Here is a 16,767-nt window from a genome sequence, read left to right as displayed (position 1 = left end):
GCTCGTTTTGTCAACTCATGGGATTGTGTAGTTGACGAGTATTCATGTGTACCTACACAAAAGAGACACAAACCAAAGAAAGTGTGTGCGTGATAAATGTACACATCATCCATCATGATGTGTATGTGCATGTGAGTGTTAGCACAAGATAAGCATCGCTCAAAGAAATTTGAGGCATGGTAGAGAAATATGTCATACATCATGAAAGAATAGTTATTGTGTTTAACATGATTGGGACGCAAATTATAGCAAGTGTTTGGCACAACAATAGCATATTTATTCATGGGATGCATATGGTGCACACAATCATGGGAATCATGCAAAGTATTGGACGTAGCCAAATCTCCTAATGGGTATGAGGAAACTATTGGGGTCTCCTCATGAGCAATAGTGGAAGCATAATATGGAGAAAATTGACAACATGGCAAACAATGCATGTTCGAAGCTAGGTTGTCATGGCATGATATGAGATAAATGATGCAAAGGAAGCATATCAATATCATCACAAGAAAAACAAATGCCAATAACCATGGGCTTGTCATCTATGCCATATGTGCAAATTGGGTTTATTTTAATGGCATATGCATAGTCACTACGATGAGATTGCAAATAAGACATATGGGTGATCTCATGCATAGCATATGACAAGTCAAGCAGATTGTCAAACATGATGTGACCAAGAGAATGATCACAAGAAATCCTATGTAACATGGCATCACAACTAATAGACTCCACATGGCAATCATCAAACTCATCATAAATGGGTAAATCATCGCATGGGGAAATCATACTAGCACGAAGCATGGTAATAGGTGGGTCAACATCATGCAAGCAATCAATGTCAAGAATGTCCACTAGTGGGACTAGAGCATCACCTTCACCTATGTTACCTTTCTCATGTGGATCATCCCAAGGTCATCCCCATGGACCTACCTACGTCTCCCACGACACCACTTGGACCAATGACAAGAGCTTGAGCAAAGTCTATCGAAGATAAGGTGAACTCGCTCCTCTCTGAACTACCACTTTCTACATATGAGACATGACTACTACCTCAAGCGGAGACCCTATGCATGATCAGGTACTTGGAGGAAGGCCATGGAGCAGCTACACCTAACGAACAAAACGGCGAGGACACCAAGTACAAGGAACGAGAAGAAGAGCAGCCTGGAAGTCTCCAGCCGCCGGACGATCGAGCATGACCGGATGACCGACGCCTGAAGCATCAGCCAGCCGACCAAGTCCCAGCCCTAAGACGCTATGATGCGGAGCATCCTACGGTCGTCCCCATGGACCTACTTTCGTCTCCCAAGAGACCATGTGGAACGATGATACAAGCTCGTGCAAGGGCTATTGCGAACGAGGTTAACTCTCTCCTTGTTGAACTCTCCTTTGACCCACGTGAGACATGTCTACTACCACAAACGGAGATGCTTTGTGTGCTTAGGTACCAAGGAAGCAACCAAGGAGAAGTTACGGTGCAAGATGGACAACGAGAGTATGGAGAAAATCTTTGTGTGCTTAGGTACCAAAGAAGCAACCAAGGTGAGGGACCGTCGCCTCTTCGCAGAAGATCCACTTGGATTTCAAGACCCCTAACGGGAAGACCTCAAGACCTCCTTATGGAGAAAAACCGGTTACCTGTGTATCGTCCTTTGTTGGATTCAGATCGTGTATCTCTTTGTGTTTCGAGGGTCTAGCATATGTGTGACCGAATCTTGTTGCTTGAGTGATTTCTCTCGCGTTTTCCCTCGTGTTTCCCTCGTGTTCCTCGTGTTCTTCATAGGATCCCTCCATTTCGTGAAAGATCGGGCCCCTAGGGTTCTACCCTACACCATCTTGGTATCGTGAGCCACGTTGATCACGAATTTGGAGTCTCCCCTACCGTTTTCTAGCCTTCTTTTGTTTGATTTTTGTCCTAAATTCCAAAATCCCCACCAAAAATAGCCCCTAATTTTTTTGTAATTTGTTGGTGTGATGAAGTTTTGTTGGATTTGGTCCATGGATTTCGTGTGTAGCAGGTAGATCTAGCTTCCCCACAAGTTTCCCCGCCTTCCATCCACGAAATCTCCGCAATTTTGCCTCCGAAATCATCCATTTCCGCCCCAAGTTCATCCCGTATCCAGATCTACAAAAGCGGTACAACCGGCCCCCGAGCTAGTACATCCGCTAACCCGTCCCCTGATACTTCTACCAGCCCAAAACTGGAACTCCAGGACGCTCCAAGAGCGGTACAACTGCCTGCTCAAGTGGTACAACCGCCCCTCCCAGTTTCCGCCTCTGCCGATTGACAGTTTTGACCATACCTAATTCATCCGGACTCTGATTTTGACGTTCTTTAGCTCGTTTTGAAGCTATTGACATTCCCCATCCCACAAAAATACTTCCAACATCATTTGAATCCATCAAAGTTTTGGAACTTTGCCATCTTTGCCTAGGGCCTTCCCCACATCATCTGCTATACCAACACCGGTTTCCGCAACTTAACCCATTTCGTTTCCCATAGCATTTGTGGTTGCTTGAGTTGTGATTTGAGTCTCCTAATGTGTTTTGCCTACCTAGGGACGTTTGCTTATTCTTCAACCACCACCACCACTACCACCATTTGACTTTGGTTTGGAGAATTTGAGTTGTGGTTCATCATTTTCTAGGGTGTTTCGGCTAACCAGGAACGGTTCGACATCGACATCACCGCCGCTCATCTTCGCCATGGACTCGTCATCAACGACGACCACTTCACCATTTTGACACCTCACCGTAAGCAAGAACGGTAACCTCCATATCATCTTGGTATCGTGATATACCATCGTTGTACATTCCTGCCATTGCATTGATAACCCCATAGACCATTTTGCGTACCTTTCCTATCGAGACTAGCCTTTGAGTATTGCTGGCAACGTTACTTGTGCACATTAGTGATCATACTTTCCATAGCATTCATACCATACCATCATGGTGCATATCTTGGTATCATCTCTTGTGTCACAAGGTTGTCATATGCATACACAATTGCTATCTTCGTTCGTGAAGTTTTGCATGAGAAAAGAGCTCAAAAGAGAAAGAGCCATCCAAACTTTTAAGCAAAGAGGAAAAGATAAGCAAAGAGCTCATAAGCAAGAACCATAGCATCATACTACATTAAGATTGTCATACTCGATCATGTTGGATCATATCATCGGAATACCATACATATAGCATACTTGGGATAGAAGTCATTGCATTTTTTGCTTAGTAGGTTGTGCACATGTTTGGTATCCGCCTATTATGCAATCGTGCTAGCGTCTCTCTAGTGTTGTGCAACACGAGCATTTTCATGGATTCCACATTTTGGCTCATTCCTTGGTTGCACAACCCCATTTATCTATTTGTGTGTGTGTTTCCGTGTACCCATATCTTGCTATTGGTCTACTTCTTGCTTTTGCAAATTTGGGAATCTTTTCCAACATTATTGAGGCTCACTAACAAGTGCATCAAATTTTGTGCCACCATCCTAAACGAGCTCCACCATAAGCTTTTACTTGTGTAGGTGTGAGAACCGACAAGAATTGGTACCAATTGTGCTATTTCCTTCTTACACATTTGAGTGATCATTGATCCATCTTCAACATCGGTCAAGGTACATTAGGTATAAGTTCTTCTCCTTCTCCCACTCGCATATTTGCTTGGAATGATGGATAGGCCAAGTACTTCTACCAACCCACTCTTCATCAAGCAAGACGACGGTATGTCCTCCTACATCACAAAGAGCCACCTTTTTGGTGCACAATGGGCTTTGCATCAAGAGCAACAAGCAATGAACGAACGCATCGCACCGACTTGCGACTCTCCAAGCTCGACGACCACAAACAAGAGAATGAGGCAAGAATGGACAAGATTCATGCTTTGCTGGTCAATCATGTCTACTACACAACCTTCTTCTTGTAGACGTTATTGGGCCTCCAAGTGCAGACGTTTATAGGACAGTAGCAAATTTCCCTCAAGTGGATGACCTAAGGTTTATCAATCCGTAGGAGGCGTAGGATGAAGATGGTCTCTCTCAAACAACCTTGCAACCAAATAACAAAGAGTCTCCTGTGTCCCCAACACACCCAATACAATGGTAAATTGTATAGGTGCACTAGTTCGGCGAAGAGATGGTGATACAAGTGCAATATGGATGGTAGATATAGGTTTTTGTAATCTGAAAATATAAAAACAGCAAGGTAACAAGTGGTGAAAGTGAGCGTAAATGGTATTGCAATGAGTTGAAACAAGGCCTAGGGTTCATACTTTCACTAGTGCAAGTTCTCTCAACAATAATAACATAATTGGATCACATAACTATCCCTCAACATGCAACAAAGAGTCACTCCAAAGTCACTAATAGTGGAGAACAAACAAAGAGATTATGGTAGGGTACGAAACCACCTCAAAGTTATTCTTTCCAATCAATCCGTTGGGATATTCCTATAAGTGTCACAAACAGCCCTAGAGTTCGTACTAGAATAACACCTTAAGACACAAATCAACCAAAATCCTAATGTCACCTAGATACTCCAATGTCTCCTCAAGTATCCGTGGGTATGATTGTACGATATGCATCACACAATCTCAGATTCATCTACTCAACCAATAGATAGAACCTCAAAGAGTGCCTCAAAGTTTCTACCGGAGAGTCAAGACGAAAACGTGTGCCAACCCCTATGCATAAGTTCATGGGAGGAACCCGCAAGTTGATCACCAAAACATACATCAAGTGAATCACATGATATCCCATTGTCACCACAGATACGCACGGCAAGACATACATCAAGTGTTCTCAAATCATTAAAGACTCAATCCGATAAGATTACTTCAAAGGGAAAACTCAATCCATTACAAGAGAGTAGAGGGGGAGAAGAAACATAAGATCCAACTATAATAGCAAAGCTCGCGATACATCAAGATCGTGCCAAATCAAGAACACGAGAGAGAGATGAAACACCTAGCTACTGGTACATACCCTCAGCCCCGAGGGTGAACTACTCCCTCCTTGTCATGGAGAGCGCCGGGATGATGAAGATGGCCACCGGTGAGGGTTCCCCCCTCCGGCAGGGTGCCGGAACAGGGTCCCGATTAACTTTTGGTGGCTACAGAGGCTTGCGGAGGCGTAACTCCCAATCTATTCTGTCTTCGGAAGTTTTAGGGTACGTGTGTATATATGGGTGAAAGGAGTACGTCGGTGGACCTCCGGGCTGTCCACGAGGCAGGGGGCGCGCCCTAGGGGGGTGGGCGCGCCCCCCACCCTCGTGGGCAGCCCCGGACTCCCCTGGCATGCACTCCAAGTTTTTTTGGTACCTTTCCTTCCAAAAATAACTTCTCCAGTTGATTTCATTCCGTTTAGACTCTGTTTGATATTCCTTTTCTTCAAAACACTGAAATAGGCAAAAAACAGCAATTCTGGGCTGGGCCTCCGGTTAATAGGTTAGTCCCAAAAATAATATAAAAGTGGATAATAAAGCCCAATATTGCAAAAACAGTAGATAATATAGCATGGAGCAATCAAAAATTATAGATAAGTTGGAGACGTATCAGTCAACCGCTCTTCTACCACTTCGTCCCACTCAAGACGGAGATGCTCAAGTCGACACTCCGACGACACCATCTCCGGCTCAAGTACTCCGACATTGAACATTCTTTGACGATCCGCGCGCCAAGACCATCAAGCAAACCGTAATCCTCTACACGACTACGACTCTCAAGAGCAAGTTTGCGCGCAAGAACATCGACACCATCAAAACCAAGCTACTTTCACGCAAGCACAAGAACGGCGACGCCAACACCAGCGCGAAGAGGAAGAGCGAGTGTGACAACACCAAGATGCACAAGATGCCATGGCGACACGTCAAGAACAACAACTACGTGAAGCTCAAGCACTTAAGGCACAACGTGCCCTCCGAGATTCAAGTCGAGCCGTAGCCACGCGCAACCGGCAAAATCGTGAGCAACAAGAAGTGCTCCGTGACGAAGTTCAAGAACGAATATATCAAGCTCGGGTGCAACTTCAAGCTCCTCAAGTCCCTCCACAAGCTCGACAAGAACCTCAAGTTCACCAAGAGCATGACGACAATGGAAATCCTCGACGACAAGACCAACATGAGGTTGACAATCCTCCATGTCAAGAGCAACATGAGATTGACAATCCTCCAAGTCAAGGGCATCATCACCCTCGACCCCAACACAATGAAGAGCAACGCTACGGCAAGCTAAAGTTCACCATGCCCAAATATTTCCGGACGCAATGATCCCAAAGTGTACCTTTCATGGACATTGAAGTTTGACAAAATCTTCTGCTTGCACAACTATGAGGAAGAGAAGAAGATCGCTATGGCATCCCTTGAGTTCCAAGATTACGTCCTCATTTGGTGGGAACAAGTCATTGAGCGCCGAGAGGCAAGAGGTGAACCACCCATCACAACTTGGGCGCAAATGAAGGATGTCATGAGAGCACATTTCGTGCCAACCCACTACAACTGCGACCTCTTCAAGAAACTCCAACTACTCAAGCAAGGAACCAAGAGAATTGAAGAGTACTACATGGAAATGGATATTGCCATGATACGAGCCAATGTCACGGAAGATGATGAACAAACTATGGCACGTTTCTTGAATGGACTTAATCATCCTATCAAGAAGATCGCCGACTTCCAACCATACTCGAACCTCATCGAGCTAGTACATCAAGCTACCAAAGCGGAACGTCAAGTGCAAGATGACTTCAAGTATGCCAAGTACTCTTCCAAGAACTACGGCTTCTACAACACCCAAGCTTCAACAACTCCAACACCTTCTACATCAACCAAGCCTTCTACAAGCAACGGCGACAAGCCAAGTTACAAGAAAACTTCAACAACCTCAAGTCGTCCTCCTACTACAAGCAACCTCAAGCCGAGAGCTTCATCATCTACTCCAACCAATGAGACCGTCAAGACAAGTTCCATCAAGTGCTTCACTTGCGGCGGCCGAGGCCACAAGTCCTTTGAGTGTACCAATAAGCTCACCATGATCCTCAACGACGACGGAACCTATGATTCCATGAGTGAAGAGGAAATGGAAGCCTTTGAGCAAGTGGCCATCCACCGGCGCGTGACCGAAGATGAAGATGATCATGTCTTTTATGATGAGGATTCGAGCCCTGCTCTCATTGTCTCCAAGGTCTTGACTCTTCAACATCAACAAGACGAAGACCAAAGATGCCATATCTTCCACACCAAGGTCGGCATCAATGGAAGGTCCGGCAAGGTCATCATTGATGGAAGGAGTTTCCATAACTTAGCAAGTGAAGAACTATGCTCCAAGCTCCAATTGGTCAAGATGAAGCACCCACATCCCTACAAGGTTCAATGGGTAAGCGACTCCAACACTATCCAAGTCGAGCATAGGGTACAAGTTTCCTTCAAGATCGGAGCTTACGAAGACACTTTGGAGTGTGATGTTGTTCCTATGTCCGCTTGCCACCTCCGTCTTGGACGGCCATGGCAATTTGACCGAGGTGTCATCCAGAGCGGGCGTACAAATCACTATAGCTTAAAGATGAAAGGAAAGGAGTATGTTCTACATCCTATGTCTCCAAGCCAAGTGATCACCGACAAGCAAGCCACCCATCGTGGAGAGAATAGTGAGAGAGCGAACCACCCAAAAGAGAGTGAGCACCGCAAGCCAAAATTGAGTGCCTCCATGATGAGTGCTACCTCTTGAGCATGCGTTGGTTTTTCCCTTGAAGATGAAAGGGTGATGCAGCAAAGTAGCATAAGTATTTCCCTTGGTTCTTGAGAACCAAGGTATCAATCTAGTAGGAGGCCACACGCAAGTCCCTCGTACCTACACAAACAAATAAGAACCTTGCAACCAGCGCGATAAAGGGGTTGTCAATCCCTTCACGGTCACTTGCAAAAGTGAGATCTGATAGAGATGATAAGATAATATTTTTGGTATTTTTATGATAAAGATTGAAAGTAAAGATTGCAAAGTAAACGGTGCCAGAAATCGCTTGTTGTCGGGAGATTAATATGATGGAAAATAGACTCGGGGGGGGGGGGCATAGGTTTCACTAGTGGCTTCTCTCAAGATAGCGTAAGTATTACGGTGGGTGAACAAATTACTGTCGAGCAATTGATAGAAAAGTGCATAATTATGAGAATATCTAGGCATGATCATGTATATAGGCATCACGTCCGCAACAAGTAGCCCGGCTCCTGCCTGCATCTACTACTACTACTCCACACATCGACCGCTATCCAGCATGCATCTAGAGTATTAAGTTCATAAGAACAGAGTAACGCATTAAGCAAGATGACATGATGTAGAGGGATAAACTAAAGCAATATGATATAAACCCCATCTTTTTATCCTCGATGGCAACAATACAATACGTGTCGTTTCCCCTACTGTCACTGGGATCGAGCACCGCATGATTGAACCCAAAGCTAAGCACTTCTCCCATTGCAAGAAAGATCAATCTAGTAGGCCAAACCAAACTGATAATTCGAAGAGACTTGCAAAGATAACCAATCATACATAAAAGAATTCAGAGAAGATTCAAATAATGGTCATAGATAATCTTGATCATAAACCCACAATTCATCGGATCTCGACAAACACACCGCAAAAAGAGTTACATCAAATAGATCTCCAAGACGATCGAGGAGAACTTTGTACTGAGATCCAAAGAGAGAGAAGAAGCCATCTAGCTAATAACTATGGACCCGAAGGTCTGTGGTAAACTACTCACACACCATCGGAGAGGCCATGGTGTTGACTTAGAAGCCCTCCGTGATCGATACCCCCTCCGGCAGAGCACCGGAAAAGGCCCCAAGATGGGATCTCACGGGTATAGAAGGTTGCGGTGGTGGAAATAGGGTTTCGTGGTGCTCCTCAATGGTTTCGGGGTACGTAGGTATATATAGGAGGAAGAAGTAGGTCGATGGAGCCACGAGGGGCCCACGAGGGTGGAGGGCGCGCCCAGGGGGGTAGGTGCGCCCCCTGCCTCGTGGCCTCCTCGTTCGTTTCTTAACGTCCAGTCCAAGTCTCCTGGATCACGTTTGTTCCAAAAATCACGCTCCCGAAGGTTTCATTCCGTTTGGACTCCGTTTGATATTCCTTTTCTGTGAAACACTGAAATAGGCAAAAAAACAGCAATTTGCACTGGCCTTGGGTTAATAGGTTAGTCCCAAGAATAATATAAAAGTGTATAATAAAGCCCATTAAACATCCAAAACAGAATATATAATAGCATGGAGCAATGAAAATTTATAGATACGTTGGAGACGTATCAAGCATCCCCAAGCTTAATTTCTGCTTGTCCTCGAGTAGGTAAATGATAAAAACAGAATTTTTGATGTGGAATGCTACTTAGCATATTCTTTAATGTAATTTTCTTTATTGTGGCATGAATGTTCAGATCTGAAAGATTCAAGATAAAAGTTCAGTATTGACATAAAAATAATAACACTTCAAGCATAGTAACCAAGCTATTATGTCTTCTCAAAATAACATAGCCAAAGAAAGCTGATCCCTACAAAATCATATAGTTTAGCCATGCTTCATTTTCGTCACAGAAGAATGCTCTCATCTTGCACAACCCCAATGACAAGCCAAGCAATTGTTTCATACTTTAGTAATCTCAAACTTTTTTCAACTTTCACGCAATACATGAGCGTGAGCCATGGATATAGCACTATGGGTGGAATAGAATATCATTATGGGGGTTGTGTGGAGAAGACAAAAAAGGAGAAAGTCTCACATTGACGCGGCTAATCAACGGGCTAGGGAGATGCCCATCAATTGATGTCAATGCAAGGAATAGGGATTGCCATGCAACGGATGCACTAGAGCTATAAATATATGAAAGCTCAACAAAAGCAACTAAGTGGGTGTGCATCCGACTTTCTTGCTCACGAAGACCTAGGGCATTTGAGGAAGCCCATTGTTGGAATATACAAGCCAAGTTCTATAATGAAAAATTCCCACTAGTATATTAAAGTGAGAAGACAAGAGACTCTCTATCATAAAGATCATGGTGCTACTTTGAAGCACAAGTGTGGAAAAAAGGATAGTAGCATTGCCCCTTTTTATTTCTCTTTTTTCTTTCTTTTTTTTTCTTTTTTTGGGCCTTCCCTTTTTTTATTTGGCCTTTCTCTTTTTTATTTTTTATTTGGGACAATTCTCTATTAATGATGATCATCACACTTCTATTTATTTACAACTCAATGATTACAACTCGATACTAAAACAAAGTATTACTCTATATGAATGCCTCCGGGGGTGTACCGGGATGGGCAATGAATCAAGAGTGACATGTATGAAATAATATGCATGGTGGCTTTGCCACAAATACGATGTCAACTACATGATCATGCAAGGCAATATGACAATGATGAAGCGTGTCATAATAAATGAAACAGTGGAAAGTTGCATGGCACTATATCTCGGAATGGCTATGGAAATGCCATAATAGGTAGGTATGGTGGCTGTTTTGAGGAAGATATAAGGACGTTTATGTGTGATAGAGAGTATCGTATTACGGGGTTTGGATCCACCGGCAAAGTTTGCACCAACTCTCAAGGTGAGAAAGGGCAATGCACGGTACCGAAGAGGCTAGCAATGGTGGAAAGGTGAAAGTGCATATAATCCATGGACTCAACATTAGTCATAAAGAACTCACATACTTATTGCAAAAATCTACAAGTCATCAAAAACCAAGCACTACGTGCATGCTCCGAAGGGGATAGATTGGTAGGAAAAGACCATCACTCGTCCCCGGCCGCCACTCATAAGGATGACAATCAAAGAACACCTCATGTTTCAAATTTGTTACACAATGTTTACCATACGTGCATGCTACGGGACTTGCAAACTTCAACACAAGTATTTCTCAAATACACAACTACTCAACTAGCACAACTTTAATATCACTATCTCCATATCTCAAAACAATCATCAAGTATCAAACTTCTCTTAGTATTCAATGCACTTTAAAGTTTTTATCTTGGATGCCTATCGTATTATGACTAATTTTATAACCAAAGCAAATTACCATGCTGTTCCAAAGGACTCTCAAAATAATATAAGTGAAGCATGAGAGATCAATAATTTCTATAAAATAGAACCACTATCGTGCTCTAAAAGATATAAGTGAAGCACTAGAACAAAATTGTTTAACTCAAAAGATATAAGTGAGGCATAAAGAGTATTCTAATAAATTCCGATTAATGTGTGTCTCTCCCAAAAGGTGTATACAGAAAGGATGATTGTGGTGAACTAAGAAGCAAATACTCAAATCATACACGATGCTCCAAGCAAAACACATATCATGTGGTGAATAAAAATATAGCTCCAAGTAAAGTTACCGATGGACGAAGACAAAAGAGGGGATGCCTTCCGGGGCATCCCCAAGCTTAGGCTTTTTGGTGTCCTTGGATTTTACCTTGGGGTGCCTTGGACATCCCCAAGCTTACACTCTTGCCACTCCTTGTTCCACAATCCATTAAATCTTTACCCAAAACTTGAAAACTTCACAACACAAAACTCAACAGAAAATCTCATGAGCTCCGTTAGCAAAACAAAACAAAACACCACTTCAAGGTACTATAATGAACTCATTATTTATTTATATTGGTGTTAAACCTACTGCATTACAACTTCTCTATGGTTCATAACCTCCGATACTAGCCATAGATTCATCAAAATAAGCAAACAACACACGAAAGACAAAATCTGTCAAAAACAGAACAGTCTGCGGTAATCTGTAGCAAACGCAAACTTATATAGCTCAGAAAAATCTACCAAAATAGGAAGACCTGGATAATTTGTTTATTGATCTACTGTAATTAGAATCAGTATTTTATCACGTCCTGGTGATTTTTAACAATTATTTTCGTGAGCAGAAAGTTTCTGATTTTTTTCAGCAAGATCAAATAACTATCATCCAAGAAGATCCTATAGGTTTTACTCGGCACAAACACTAATTAAAACATAAAACCACATCTAACTAGAAGCTAGATGAAAGATTTATTACTAAACAGAACCAAAAAGCAGGAAACAAAAATAAAATTGGGTTGCCTCCCAACAAGCGCTATCGTTTAAGGCCCCTATCTAGGCATAAAAACAAGGATAGATCTAGGTATTGCCATCTTTGGCATGCAATGCATAAGTGGCTCTAATAATAGATTCATAAGGTAATTTAATTTTATTTCTAGGAAAGTGTTCCATGCCTTTCCTTAACAGAAATTGGAATCTAATATTCCCTTCATTCATATCAATAATTGCACCAATCGTTCTAAGGAAAGGTCTACCAAGAATAATAGGACATGAAGGATTGCAATCTATATCAAGGACAATGAAATCTACGGGCACATAGTTCCTATTTGAAACAATAAGAACATCATTAATTCTTCCCATAGGTTTCTTAATGGTGGAATCCGCAAGGTGCAAGTTTAAAGAACAATCATCAAATTCACGGAAACCTAACAAATCACACAAAGTTTTTGGAATCGTGGAAACACTAGCACCCAAATCACACAAAGCAAAGCATTCATGATCTTTACTTTTAATTTTAATAGTAGGTTCCCACTCATCATAAAGTTTTCTAGGGATAGAAACTTCCAATTCAAGCTTTTCTTCATAAGATTGCATTAAAGCATCAACGATATGTTTAGTAAAAGCCTTATTTTGACTATAAGCATGCGAAGAATTTAGCACGGATTGCAACAAGGAAATAAAATATATTAAAGAACAATTATCATAATTAAATTCCTTGAAATCCAAAATAGTAGGTTCATTGCTATCTAAAGTTTTGACCTCTTCAATCCCACTTTTACCAATTTTTGCATCAAGATCTAAAAACTCCAAAATATTGGGACGCCTTTTAACTAAAGTTGACTCATCTCCAATCCCATCATTATCAAGATTCATATTGCAAAACAAATATTTAATAGGGGACACATCAATCACTTTTAGATCTTCATTCTTATTATCATGAAAACTAGAAGAACATGCTTTCATAAAGCAATCTTTCTTAGCACGCATCCAAGCGGTTCTTTCTTTGCACTCATCAATGGAAATTCTCATAGCCTTGAGAGACTCATTGATATCATGCTTAGGTGTGATAGATCTAAGCTTCAAATAATCAACATCAAGAGAAATTCTATCAACGTTCCTAGCCAACTCATCAATCTTAGGCAATTTTTCTTCGAGCAAAGCATTAAAATTCTTTTGAGAAACCATAAATTCTTTAACACTAGTCTCAAAATAAGAGGGCATCTTATTGAAATTTCCATAAGAGTTATTGTAGGAACTTCCATAATTATTAGAGGAATTACTAGGATACGACCTAGGATTAAAGTTTCCTCTAAAAGCGTTGTTACCAAAATTGTTCCTACCAACAAAATTCACATCCATAGATTCATTATTATTCTCAATCAAAGTGGACAAAGGCATATCATTAGGATCATAAGAAACAGTCTTATTAGCAAACAATTTCATAAGTTCATCCATCTTTCCACTCAAAACATTAATCTCTTCAATTGCATGCACCTTTTTACTAGTAGATCTTTCAGTGTGCCATTGAGAATAATTAACCATAATATTATCTAGGAGTTTAGTAGCTTCTCCTAAAGTGATTTCCATAAAAGTGCCTCCCGCGGCCGAATCTAAAAGATTTCTAGAAGCAAAATTCAATCCAGCATAATTATTTTGTATAATCATCCATAAATTCAAACCATGTGTAGGGCAATTACGTATCATTAATTTCATCCTCTCCCAAGCTTGTGCAACATGCTCATGATCAAGTTGCTTAAAATTCATAATATCGTTTCTAAGAGAGATGATCTTAGCGGGAGGAAAAAACTTAGAGATAAAAGCATCTTTGCACTTATTCCAAGAATCAATATATTTTTAGGCAAAGATGAAAACCAAGTTTTAGCACGATCTCTAAGCAAAAAAGGAAATAGCTTCAATTTAACAATATCATTTTCCACATCTTTCTTCTTTTGCATATCGCATAAATCAAAGAAGCTATTTAGATGGGTAACGGCATCTTCACTAGGAAGGCCGGCAAATTGATCTTTCATGACAAGATTCAGCAAAGCAGCATTAATTTCACAAGATTCAGCATCGGTAAGAGGAGCAATCGTAGTGCTAAGAAAATCATTGTTGTTGGTATTGGCAAAGTCACACAATTTAGTATTATCTTGAGCCATCATGACAAGCAAGCAATCCAACACACAAGCAAACAAGAAGCAAGCGAAAAAGAGGCGAACGAAAAAAGAGGGCGAATAAAATGGCAAGGGTGAAGCGGGGGAGAGGAAAACGAGAGGCAAATGGCAAATAATGTAATGCGAGGGATAAGAGTTTGTGATGGGTACTTGGTATGTCTTGATTTGTGCGTAGACTACCCGGCAACGGCGCTAGAAATCCTTCTTGCTACCTCTTGAGCATGTGTTGGTTTTTCCCTTGAAGAGGAAAGGGTGATGCAGCAAAGAGCGCAAGTATTTACCTCAGTTTTTGAGAACCAATGTATCAATCCAGTAGGAGGCCACACACAAGTCCTCGTACCTACACAAACAAATAAGAACCTTGCAACCAACGCGATAAAGGTGTTGTCAATCCCTTCACGACCACTTGCAAAAGTGAGATCTGATAGAGATGATAAGATAATATTTTTGGTATTTTTATGATAAAGATTGAAAGTGAAGATTTTAAAGTAAACGACGCTAGAAATCGCTTGTTGTCGGGAGATTAATATGATGGAAAATAGACCCGGGGGGCATAGGTTTCACTAGTGGCTTCTCTCAAGATAGCATAAATATTACAGTGGGTGAACAAATTACTGCCGGGCAATTGGTAGAAAAGTGCATAATTATGTAGCGACCAGACCTCAAGCAGTCTGATCTCTGTGCATCAGTGTCATCCCTGGATTGGTAATCTTGACACGCACAGTACTTGAAGGATTTTATAACAGAGTAGCAATCACACACTTATTACATCGAATGTCTCAGAAGAGAACTTATTACAAAATAATAAGGCTTAAGGCCATCTAAAATGATAACAACGGAAGGCTTGGAAGATAAAGTGAGTCCATCAACTCCAACGGCATCACTGAGTGAAAGACCACGAACTAAGGCACCTTACTCGTCGTCTGAAAAGTCTGCAACAAAAGAGTAATGAACAGAAAAATGCTATCACTACATGCATATATGGCTGGTGGAGGCTGTATGGTTAAATATGTTTTGCGGAAAGTCAATTTTTCCCTACAACAAAGGAATAAATTTTATTTAACTATCATGGTGGTTGTTAAACATTGAGAATGGTAAACCCCATCTCAATCCAATTAAAAGTAATTAATAACCCAATCAAATTTTATAATTAAGAGTGATGAGATCCACATGATAATCCAAGAACCAGATACTCAAGATGTCCATAACCAGGGACACGGCTAATCAAGATTAGTTTGTACACTCTGCAGAGGTTTGCACACTTTTCCCCACAAGACTCGATCTCCTCCATTGGATTTCTCGCACTACATGGTGTTTGAGAAACGGATGACCGAGACACAGTCTTTGAGAAGCGTTAACTCTTTACTCTGGGTAGACAGTACCACCTACATCCCCTACATCTGCTAGCCTGCCACTGAAAGAGGTCACACAACATACTCAACTATGCCAGAGCCCATAATGGCTTGTGGCTGCACACGGAAGCTTCTAGCATGAATAATCTCATGATCCCTTTGAGCCTGGGTGGCAGTCCATAGGAGAATCACACGGTACCCCGGGATTTCCAAAAAATATAGGCAATCACTGGGTTCCCCAGGTGCCTCAATCCACCCAGATGTGTATTAAAGTTGCCACCTTAAGTTAACCATTACTTAACAATACTCACATCTGTCATGAATACTCTCAAACCTCTACGAGCATAGCAAAGCAATATAAGCAACGTAGAAGTAACTCCCATAGGTTTGATAATAAACAGGTGAATAGGTACTAGCTCATCTACTTCCCAAACCCACAAATTAAATTAGACCCTAACCATGCAATTGTTCACGGATTGATCTAAAGCAATAAAACTGGGTAGTAAAGAGGTATGATCAAAGTGTTACTTGCCTTGCTGATGATCCGTGAAACCTAGAGACTCATAGTAGCACGCTTCGCACTCCGGGTACTCTATCGCAAACAAACAAACATACAATAAGCAATCAAGCAACAACGCATGGGTAAAACTCAAATAAGCGATCTAACTAGAAAGTTCAACTTAAGAACTCTGGTTTGCAAAAAGAATCAAATCAAACGAAACAACAAAACTCAAACTGCGAAAGAAACAAGCTTCATTTGCTAATCTGGACAAAATTCAAATTTTACATTAGCAAAAACTTGTTTAAGTTGATCAAACAGAAAGAGGGTTTCAAGACGAAACTCCAGGCACTTGAATCGCCTGATTCCGATAAACGAGCGAAAAGTTAAACAAAAACGAAAATCGGATCAGAAATCACGATCGAAAATAATCGCGGAAAATCCGAGAAAAAGAAAAACTGACGAACAGACTAACGAACAAACGTTCATTACCTGCGGCTAATGGGCGAAAACCGTTTGTTAAAACGAACGTACGGACGAATGTCCGCTAAATAACTAAACCGAAAAAACTGGAACCAAAACTAAAAAAACGGATCTAGGGTTTTCAAAAAAAAACGATCGGTTTTCTCGCGAAAACCGAGGTGGCGGCGGCTGCCTCCGGCGGCGTCGGGAAAAACGGCGGCGG

This window comes from Triticum dicoccoides, chromosome 7B, assembly GCF_002162155.2.
Source record: "Triticum dicoccoides isolate Atlit2015 ecotype Zavitan chromosome 7B, WEW_v2.0, whole genome shotgun sequence".
NCBI classification, from domain to species: domain Eukaryota; kingdom Viridiplantae; phylum Streptophyta; class Magnoliopsida; order Poales; family Poaceae; genus Triticum; species Triticum dicoccoides.
This window is presented reverse-complemented; position numbering follows the sequence as displayed.